Here is a 9,394-nt window from a genome sequence, read left to right on the forward strand (position 1 = left end):
AAAATGATTCGTTATGGTACAAAGATCGCTTATACCTCTGTAAGAATTCCCAACTAAAACAAAAGATTCTTATGGAATTGCACACTTCTCCCTTAGGAGGGCACTCAGGATTTTTAAAAACTTACCACAGGGTTAAGAAGGAATTTTTTTGGGATGGCCTTAAATCAGATATTCAAAAGTTTGTGGCGGAATGTTTGGTTTGCCAACAAAATAAAGTTGAAACAATTAAGACACCGGGTCTATTACAACCTTTATCCATTCCAAGCCAACGTTGGGAGGAGGTTTCAATGGATTTTATCACAGGTTTACCCAAGTCTGAGGGAAAGAGTGTCATCATGGTGGTAGTTGACAGACTTACCAAGTATGCACACTTTTGTGCATTATCACATCCATTTAAAGCCAGTACAGTTTCTACTGCATTTATGGAAACAATTCAAAAGCTACATGGAAACCCAAAGATTATTGTAAGTGACAGAGATCCCATTTTCACTGGAAATTTTTGGACAGAATTATTTTCTTGTCTTGGTACTCAGTTAGCTCATAGCTCATCTTATCATCCTCAATCTGATGGGAAAACTGAGATAGTAAACAAATGTTTGGAAGGATATCTTCGTTGCTTTGTATCTGATAAACAGACACAATGGGTCAAATGGTTGCCTCTGGCTGAATGGTGGTATAACACTTCCTTCCATACAGCAACAAAAATGACCCCATTTATGGCACTTTATGGATATCAACCACCATCCATCACATCATATTTAAGAGAAAATTCTAAGGTTCAAGCAGTGGAACATCACATCGAACATCAACAACAAGTCCTCCAACTCTTAAAGGATAACCTCGTGTTGGCACAGAATAGAATGAAACAACAGGCAGATCAACATCGCAGTGAAAGAAGTTTTGATGTAGGTGATTGGGTATTCCTACGGCTACAACCATATAAACAAATGTCCCTCAAGCAAGCTAAGAAGGATAATAAATTATCACCAAAGTATTATGGTCCGTACAAGGTGTTGCAAAAGATTGGTACTATGGCATACAAATTGGAGCTTCCTGCAGCTTCTCGAGTGCACCCAGTTTTCCATGTTTCATGTTTAAAGAAGGTTATAGGCGACAAGCTCCCAGTTCAAACAATATTGCCAGAACTTGACGAGGAAGGAAAAATTATATTGGAACCGGAAGCAGTCACAGAAACAAGAACTCGACAGCTACGAAATCGATCAATTTCAGAGTATCTCATCAAGTGGAAGAACTTATCCGCTGAAGATTCCACATGGGAGGATGAGAATTTTATACAGAAGCATCCAGAACTACTCAAGCATTGAGGACAACACTTTTTTTAAGGAGAGGGGCATGTTAGGTCCCTATAATACTAGTGATTACCCCATTACTATTGTAGTTGTATCCCTTATTAATATTGGTATGCCCCTATTGTCCCCATATTGTTATTACTGTGCCCCATAGAATCCCTCTATTATTATTTTTGTGCCTTTATATTATTATTGTTAGGTCGGCTGGGTTATATTGTGATTCCTTAGACTCATATATATAGAAAGAAGGTTTTGTCATTTGAATCATCAAAGAATCATTCATTTGTGTAATGTAAACGAGGTTTCCCCCTCGAAGAGGCTGAATTCTAAGGCGTTCGTCTATCTTTTCTATCTTTTTGTGAGTTGGTTTCATAACAGTCCTCTAGTTTGTTTTGGTTTTCGGCTAATAGATTTCTTGTCATGAGTGTTGCTATGTCTCCAGGTATCCCAGGTGTTTGTATTCCTCTCAGCAGCATAGGTACAATGGCTTCCAGGAGGGTAGAGTTGAAGATACTGTTTAGAGCACAACTGGGGATGCAGTCGATCAAGTGTCTATGAACTTTCCTATCTATGAAGACATCAATTTGTTCATGGACAAGGATATCAAAATGAAATGACAGCAATGTCACAGCGAGTAGCACCATCAGCAGCAGCAGAAGGTAGCACACCTGCATGTGAAAAATTCAAGAGGAGGGTTGTTGACAGCGTAGAGGCGGAACAAAGTTGCAAGCTCAAGCAGATCCACCTGTGATGAAAGCAGCTTTGCAGATTGATGGTATGAGGGGATGGCGTAATAAGAGGATCGTACGAAAGAAAAGAGAGAAATAGAGAAGGAGTTGCAAGTGCTAAAGCAGCAACTCAAGGAAGAACAGGAGTTGCACAAACAACAGAAGGGTTTGCAACGGGAACAGGCATAGCAGGAGGTGAAACATGCTCAGACCGATGAAACTGCACCCATACAGGTTATGGATCCATCCAGCAGCTGGCATGGAGCAAATGGGGTGAGCAAGGTTGTCGATCTCATGTAAGGGTATTTAGGAGCATGGATGTCATTATGCGCACGCATGCGATCCCACCCATTTGGAATACTCACCGAGGCGAAGACAAGAAGTAAGTCTAACTGAAGCTGAACATGTATTTTGACAAGTTGATGTGCATGGTCACCAACACACACTTAGAGATCAACACAGACACTATGCATAGTATGTTGTTGGTCCAGCAGCACTCAAGATGTGATGCGCATGTTAATCAGACGAGTTGGACAGAGGAGCCATATGAGTGTACCCAAATGCAACGGAGTCAAGAGTTCACTTTCAGCAGGATGTCACCATTGAGCGCGCAAACACCATCACGGATGACCAAGCTTGGCATCAGTTCGCCACTGTCGGTCATCACAAAGATGTCGAAGAGTTTGTCTTACCACAATTGTCTGAGTGTTAGTGATAGCTTGCATGGATTTCTCAAGCCTATTTTGTCTCCCATGGGTACATGTGCAGATTGTATATAACATCTTGTCAAGTGGAAGTTCAAGTGTCGATAGTTGAATGTAACAGTCATAGAGTAGTTGAAGAGTCATGAGGGTAGGTGAACAGTCACAAAGGGGAATGTCAAGGGTCACCCAACCCTTTGCTATATATAGTCCCTCATAACTCATTGTACAGGATTTTGGTCAGCCAAGCTTCCGATAGGAGTATCTTAGAGGAAGCTTGGAGGGTATTGTAACAAGCCTTGGCTTCTCCATAGTGCAGAGCTAGTATATCTCTTTAGAGGAGTAGGCGGTAGTGACTATAACATTCCACTATCGGGACTAGTGGTTGGTAATGGTTGTATTGTATGATTGGAACTTTCACTTCTTAATATAACATAGCCAGCACGTTTCATGCATATGTGTCACACGGAATTGGTCAAGGGTGCGGACACAGCTGACCTTCCTAGAAGTCTAAGACATTCTAATGACAAACAAGACAAAATGGAGTGATCTTTCTCTAAATACACCTTTTACAACATATAAACTACAAGTGTTTAGGCTTACCTTATTCCAAAACGCTGTTGTTGAAGTCCGTTCTTGACGATCCGGATGAGCTCCTCCTTCAAGTCAATTCCTGCAACCACAAACAATCAAACAATTACCAAGCACTTGCATTTCATATAATAAAACATATATTCAACATGCAGACCAAGGAACACATGAAATAACTCATTAACACAAGCTATTGAGAAAAATAAACCAGTTTGTATTAATAACGAAACAAAGAAACTCTTACAACCTGGCCTTGGTGTTGTGCAAGTTCCTCCCAGGGTCCATCAAGGGTTTTCCTCTACTTTGACAAAGCTCACCCTCTTCCAAGTAGAATCAAGTAAAGACAATCTCTCCTCACAAAGGCTCTAATGGAAGACCTAAATCCTGCAGCATTTACCCAAAGAAAATGTATAGCTCCAACCTCCTCTCCCTCTGGCTCAATGTCTTTATTTATAGTGTTGTAAAGAGGTTATTCAGGTCCACTATCAATGGGATCATCCCCCTCTTTGGGTGGGATAGCTCCCTTATTGATGGGATAAGTTCCCCCTTAATAGAGATACATGAACCAACTGGAGGCGCATCCATTTCATCAAACCGACCTCTAGAATGTTCTAGAAGTAACCACAAGTAACTTTTTTAAGATGAAACTCGCGCATTTTGCCTTTTACAGAAGGACGCACCTGTCCCTTAACATACAGAGCGTCCAAGGACGCACCTTTTGTGAACATGGTCAGCGTCCCCGCAGGTAAGGCTAGAGAGAACCTGCGACCCCAGAGATAAACATATTTTTTACAAGACTTTCTCTCTTCTTTGAGTTTGAGATGGATAACAGAGGCATGAGACTTGCCTAAGAGGGTAGCATGACTGTTGATTTGAGCCATACTAACTGTAAGTGGTCATGGTGACATTTTTTAGTGTAACAGATTGCCCCCTAAAGTGCGAAGCCTGGAATAGATTTAGGGTTTTGTAATTCTAGGAAGGGTGAAGCGCTTTATCATTTCAAGGATTGTCTTGTGGATGGCCTGGTTGGAACCTGCAATTTTCAACACAAAATACATGTATAAGATTATATCATCACTGAGGTAGGCATTCCCATACTCAGATTCAAAACTTTAACTAATGGACTAACTACTCTGATACAGGAATGATCTTGCAGTACATCATTTTTATAGACTTTTGTAGACACAGTATGGACGCAGCCATCTGTTTATGATTAGTCTACATAGATAATGAATACAAAACTCCTCGCAGCCTGGATGGTAGAAACTAGATCCAGGGTCTTCACTTCTACTTCCCGAATTGGTACGATTCTAGCCATGTGATTAAATGATTCGATGTCGAACATGTTAGAAACCACTTGATTACCAGTCGATGATGTAAACCGTTAACAAGCGTGAGAGAGACCACTAGTAATGTCAATGGTTCTCAAAGTACCAAGCACAACCCGTGAAATGTGAATAGATGTTTTGATGTCGAACACTTCACGGAATCCTTTGATCGAAAGTCAATGATGTAAACTGACGTCAAAGGCGAGAAACCTGCCATTGATGCATGCAGACTTCAAGGTGCTGTCGATTCCTAAGTCATCTTTCTAGATAATGTGCTGATGTCGATAGAAAGTGACCCGTTGCAGGCAAGCCCGCAACACGAAATCATTGTTCAAGTTGAAGAAATGTTGCTGTAAGGACTGACTCAGGGATGGTCAAATGGATGACAAGTATTTTGCAGATGAAAGTTTTTGCTTGCAGACCTCTTGAACACATAACGACACGACAGATGGCTTGGTGACGAATAACTCAAAGTTAATCCCCGGAACCCGGTTAAAGACTTTCAAAGTGGTTTGGTCAACTGTGAGGTAAAAGATTTCCCAACCCAGGTGAATGAAAAGTGTCGTGTTCAAGAGTGGTAATAAAGTTTCTTTTGAGATAAAAGGTAACAAATAGGCTCATTCTTCTCTCTTTTCCCCCACCATTTCTGGCAAGTACCTCTTTATTTTTAACAAGCTTGAGGAGGATAACATATGCTTGATTATAAGCTCATCCTTCGGACGAGTCCAACCTAGTTTAAATTCGAACACTAGGAAGGAGTGGTTCGTTCCTGTTTGTAATTGAACAGGTCCTTTACTGTAAAAGTTTAACGAGCCCAGTATAGGAGAAACTCGGCGTTTTTCATTTTTAGAGAGTCTGAAAAAACAAAAGGAGACTCCATGTTGAACTTTTTCGTACATTTGTGTCCCTCAAGCCCGAAAAAGTATAAAATAATACCTGGGGGAACCGCTTGATCTTGCGACCAAGGAGTATTTTCATGATTAGTGTCTTTGACCTGAAAAGTAAAAAGCGATCAAGGACACGTCGTTTTATTTCCTTATCGAGTTTGAAACGACGAAAACCCGGCAATCTTTTCCTGATTTTGCGGTCAGAAAAGAGCTAAAAGGGGACCGTCTTTTAATTCCGTTTTAACGAGTGTAAAAGAAACGCTCGGCAATCTTTTCATGTTTTAAGAGTCTGAAAAGGGCTTAAAAGAGAACTCCAAGGTTTCACTTTTTCGTAAGTTTTAACGAGCTCGAAAAAGGGATAAAAATGTACTCATGGTTTTCAATTTTTCGTAAGTTTTAACGAGTTTGAAAAAAATGATAAAAATGTACTCATATGGCCGACTTTCAATTTAATTTACGAGTAGGAAAAGACGGAAAGAACTCGGCATTTTCATTTGTTTTACGAGAATGAAAGATAGCAAAATAATCTCGGTATTTTCATGAGTTTAACGAGTCTTGAAAATAACTAAAATTGACTCAAGATAGGTTTCATTTTTACAAAAGCTTGAAACAGAGAAAAACTATGCTTCAAAGTAGTTTCATTTTTACACAAGCTTGAAACAGAGATAAAACTGTGCTTGATGCCCCCTAAGCATAACTGCTAGAGTGCATGCCCCCCTAGCTTCATTTCATTCAACCATTTGGATGAAATGAAGGTTCATGTACGAGGTCATTTGAAAGACTCGACCTAAAACTGTAAGAAAATTATGCAAAACACTGAAATAACTAACCTAAATATACAACTTAACATTTACGAGATCTAGTCAATCTCTCGACTCAAGTAGAGGAGGATTTGTTTCATTTTTTAAACGAGCTTGACACAGGAAAAGAACTATGCTCGGATTCGGTTTCATGTTTACACAAGCTTGAAACGAAAAACTATGCTTGTTACAAGTTCACATGCCCCCGGCATAATGATGCAAATCAAGGTACATGCCCCCCAAGCTTCATTGCATTCAATGAGGTGGATGGAATGAAGCTTTACTTTCAAAATCTTTCCGCACAGTGCGTCTTTGGACGCGCTGTTGCCGTTTGCACAGAGCGGGCCCGCGCCTGTTCTAACGGGTTGCCTGCGTCTTCCTGTAAAAATTTAGGAAAACTCCATTTTTGCTTTAATTGCTTTTAGATTTTGTTTTTTCTTAGTGTTTTCTGCCCAGATCCTTTAGTACCCTGTCAAAAATTTTCACCTGAACTTGTTTCATTAGCATTCCTGCTTTTAGCTTTCATCAATTGGGTGTTTTGAGTCTCTTTTTTGAGAAATTCTTAATTTGATTTCCTTTGGTCATTACTTGGAGGTTTCTCTCAGTCTTTTCACAATTTTGCATCTTTTTGCTTTTGTTTTTGCAAAAAAATTTCCCCCTCATTCGCCGGGGGGGGCTAAATTGTGTATGAGTGTTAATCGCCTTTGAGTGTTTTTATGTTTTGATCTTTGGAACTCTCACCCAATTTTCTCGACTTGCACTTGATTGGTTCTTAGATCACATTAGAATCGTCTTGTGTCTGAGAATTCTCTTGCATAGATCACATTTGCATAATTAGAATTCTCATTTTCGGAATATGAATGAAAAATGTGCATAGATTACATTTGCATACTTTTCGAGTGAATTGTGCATAGATTACAATTGCATAGTTTACATTCTGGAAAATCAATCGTAGATTTAGATCAGTTTTCTTTGATTTGAATTTACACAAAAATAAAAATAAAAAAAATGGTTTGGAATTGATTTGCATTAGTTTTTCTTGATAAAATTAGTGCATTAGAGAATTTGTTATATTTTCTCTTAATGATCAATTTTTTGCATTGTTGGAAGTGAATGGAAACTCTCTCCTTACTTTAGTTAGGATTCATCGAATTGAAAAGATTACATTATCATATTCGATTGCATTCAGTTGAGTCGGGTCATAACACCATTGGTTTCATCTCCATTTACCCATTTGAGTAATAACAGCCTTAATAACACAGCGCTTAATTAAAATTCATCTAGTAATTTTTACATTTCTAGGGCTCTGAAACACCAACATAGCTTAGGCTAGGGTCTTGGAGTAGGTGAGTACTTAACTCTCCAAGACTACAAAACCAAACAGATAGTTTATCTTGAGTAGAATAAATCCAATTGTTTCAATTGCACTCTGGGAAAGCTCCTCTTAAAGGAGAAGCACGAGCTCGTGTCCGAACCAGTGAGGGGATCATTCCCCCTCGTTGGGAACGACGCCAGACAGTACGTATTACAAACGGTAAACCTCGGATTAACCATTGTCGAGGAGCCAGGGGTCACTTATCGGTAAACCTTGGATTGTTGTCAAGGAGCCGGTAAGGGGATTGAGCTTGCTACTCTGCCCTTGCGTGCTGTCGGAGTTTAGACTGTTCCCCCAGGTGTATTTGTTACTGTTGGTGACCTTAGTGACCATAATCTTTAGGGTTCTACCGAGGTGACGGTGGAGGGAAGGTCCCACTGTACCTGGAGCAGACGTCGGTTATACTCACTTGGATTTTCCGGGGGGTTCACTTCACTTTGAGACGGTTAAAGTGGAGGAACTTGTGCCGGTCTATTCATTAAGCAGGTTGCCGGGGTAACTGTTCCACCCGCCATTTCTGTACTGAATTCTGCGAGGTTGGGCTTCATCACCAACTAGTGTTTTCGGTCCGGAGAGCTTACTGTTTGTGTGTGGTTTGACTCCTAGATTTGATAGCGTGTGTTAATTTGTTTGTTTTTACTTTTAGAGACCATAGGTGTGAATTGTGAATTTTAATTGTTAGGTGTGAATTGTGAATTGTTAATTTTAGTTTTAAATTGTTAATAAAATTCACTAAAGTTGAATATAATGGCAAATGTTCCGGAATTTATCAACCTAGGAACCCCTCCTAATGAGAATCCTAGTACTTTTCCTTATTTTGGAAATGTTGGTCCTCCTTATATGGCTACTTTGTCATTACCTGGATTTACAATAGGTTTACCGATATGGTTATTTTCAACTTCGTTGGCCCAAAATACTCCAATTGTTCCACCTCAACTGGATGCTTCACCTCAACAGAGTTCACCATCTCAACATCACCAACCTTCTGTTGACCCTTTACCTTCTTCGCCTAATTTTTCTTCCTCCATTTCTTCCTCTTCGCCTGGTAAAAGCCTTGATGCTAGTAACCAGGAGGCTAAGAAGAAGAAGAAAGGGAAGAAGAAAAAGAAGAAGAAGAAGCCAGATAAGAAAGAAGTCAACCAACCAATCACGACTGTAAGTGTTAGTGGTGTTGAGGAAAATTCCGACATGCATCGTAAACCCAAATACCCTTGCAGGCTTTGTAAGGGTGACCACTTCCTTGTCAATTGTCCTGGTATTCCAAAGGTCTTGGAAGTATGGTCAGAAAAATCTCATCAACTTTCCGTTGATCCATCAACCAGTGATAGTCAGGTTCCTGGGAAAAAGGGTAAAGTTAGGTTTCCTTGTAAGTTATGCAAAGGGAGTCATCAAACTCACATTTGCCCTCACATGGATGAAGCCTCAACATTGTTGGAAAAACTTACTGTTCCACAGCAAGAATTTCCAACTGGTTACCGTAAACTTTCTCCCAACCTGCCGTCAACTGACGGAGTGATTGATCTAACTTCAAGTAGAGTCAATCACACTCTTCCATTGGAGAGTGAAACTCATGTCACTCAGGTTGATGATCCATTAGTTGATCATGTGGTCGATTCAATTTCACATTCGGTCGATCACACTCTCCCTTTCGAGAGTAGATTTCATACCGCTGAT

This window comes from Pinus tabuliformis, chromosome 1_2 (assembly GCF_031772625.1).
Source record: "Pinus tabuliformis cultivar Carrire ecotype Pingquan chromosome 1_2, CPIR1, whole genome shotgun sequence".
NCBI classification, from domain to species: domain Eukaryota; kingdom Viridiplantae; phylum Streptophyta; class Pinopsida; order Pinales; family Pinaceae; genus Pinus; species Pinus tabuliformis.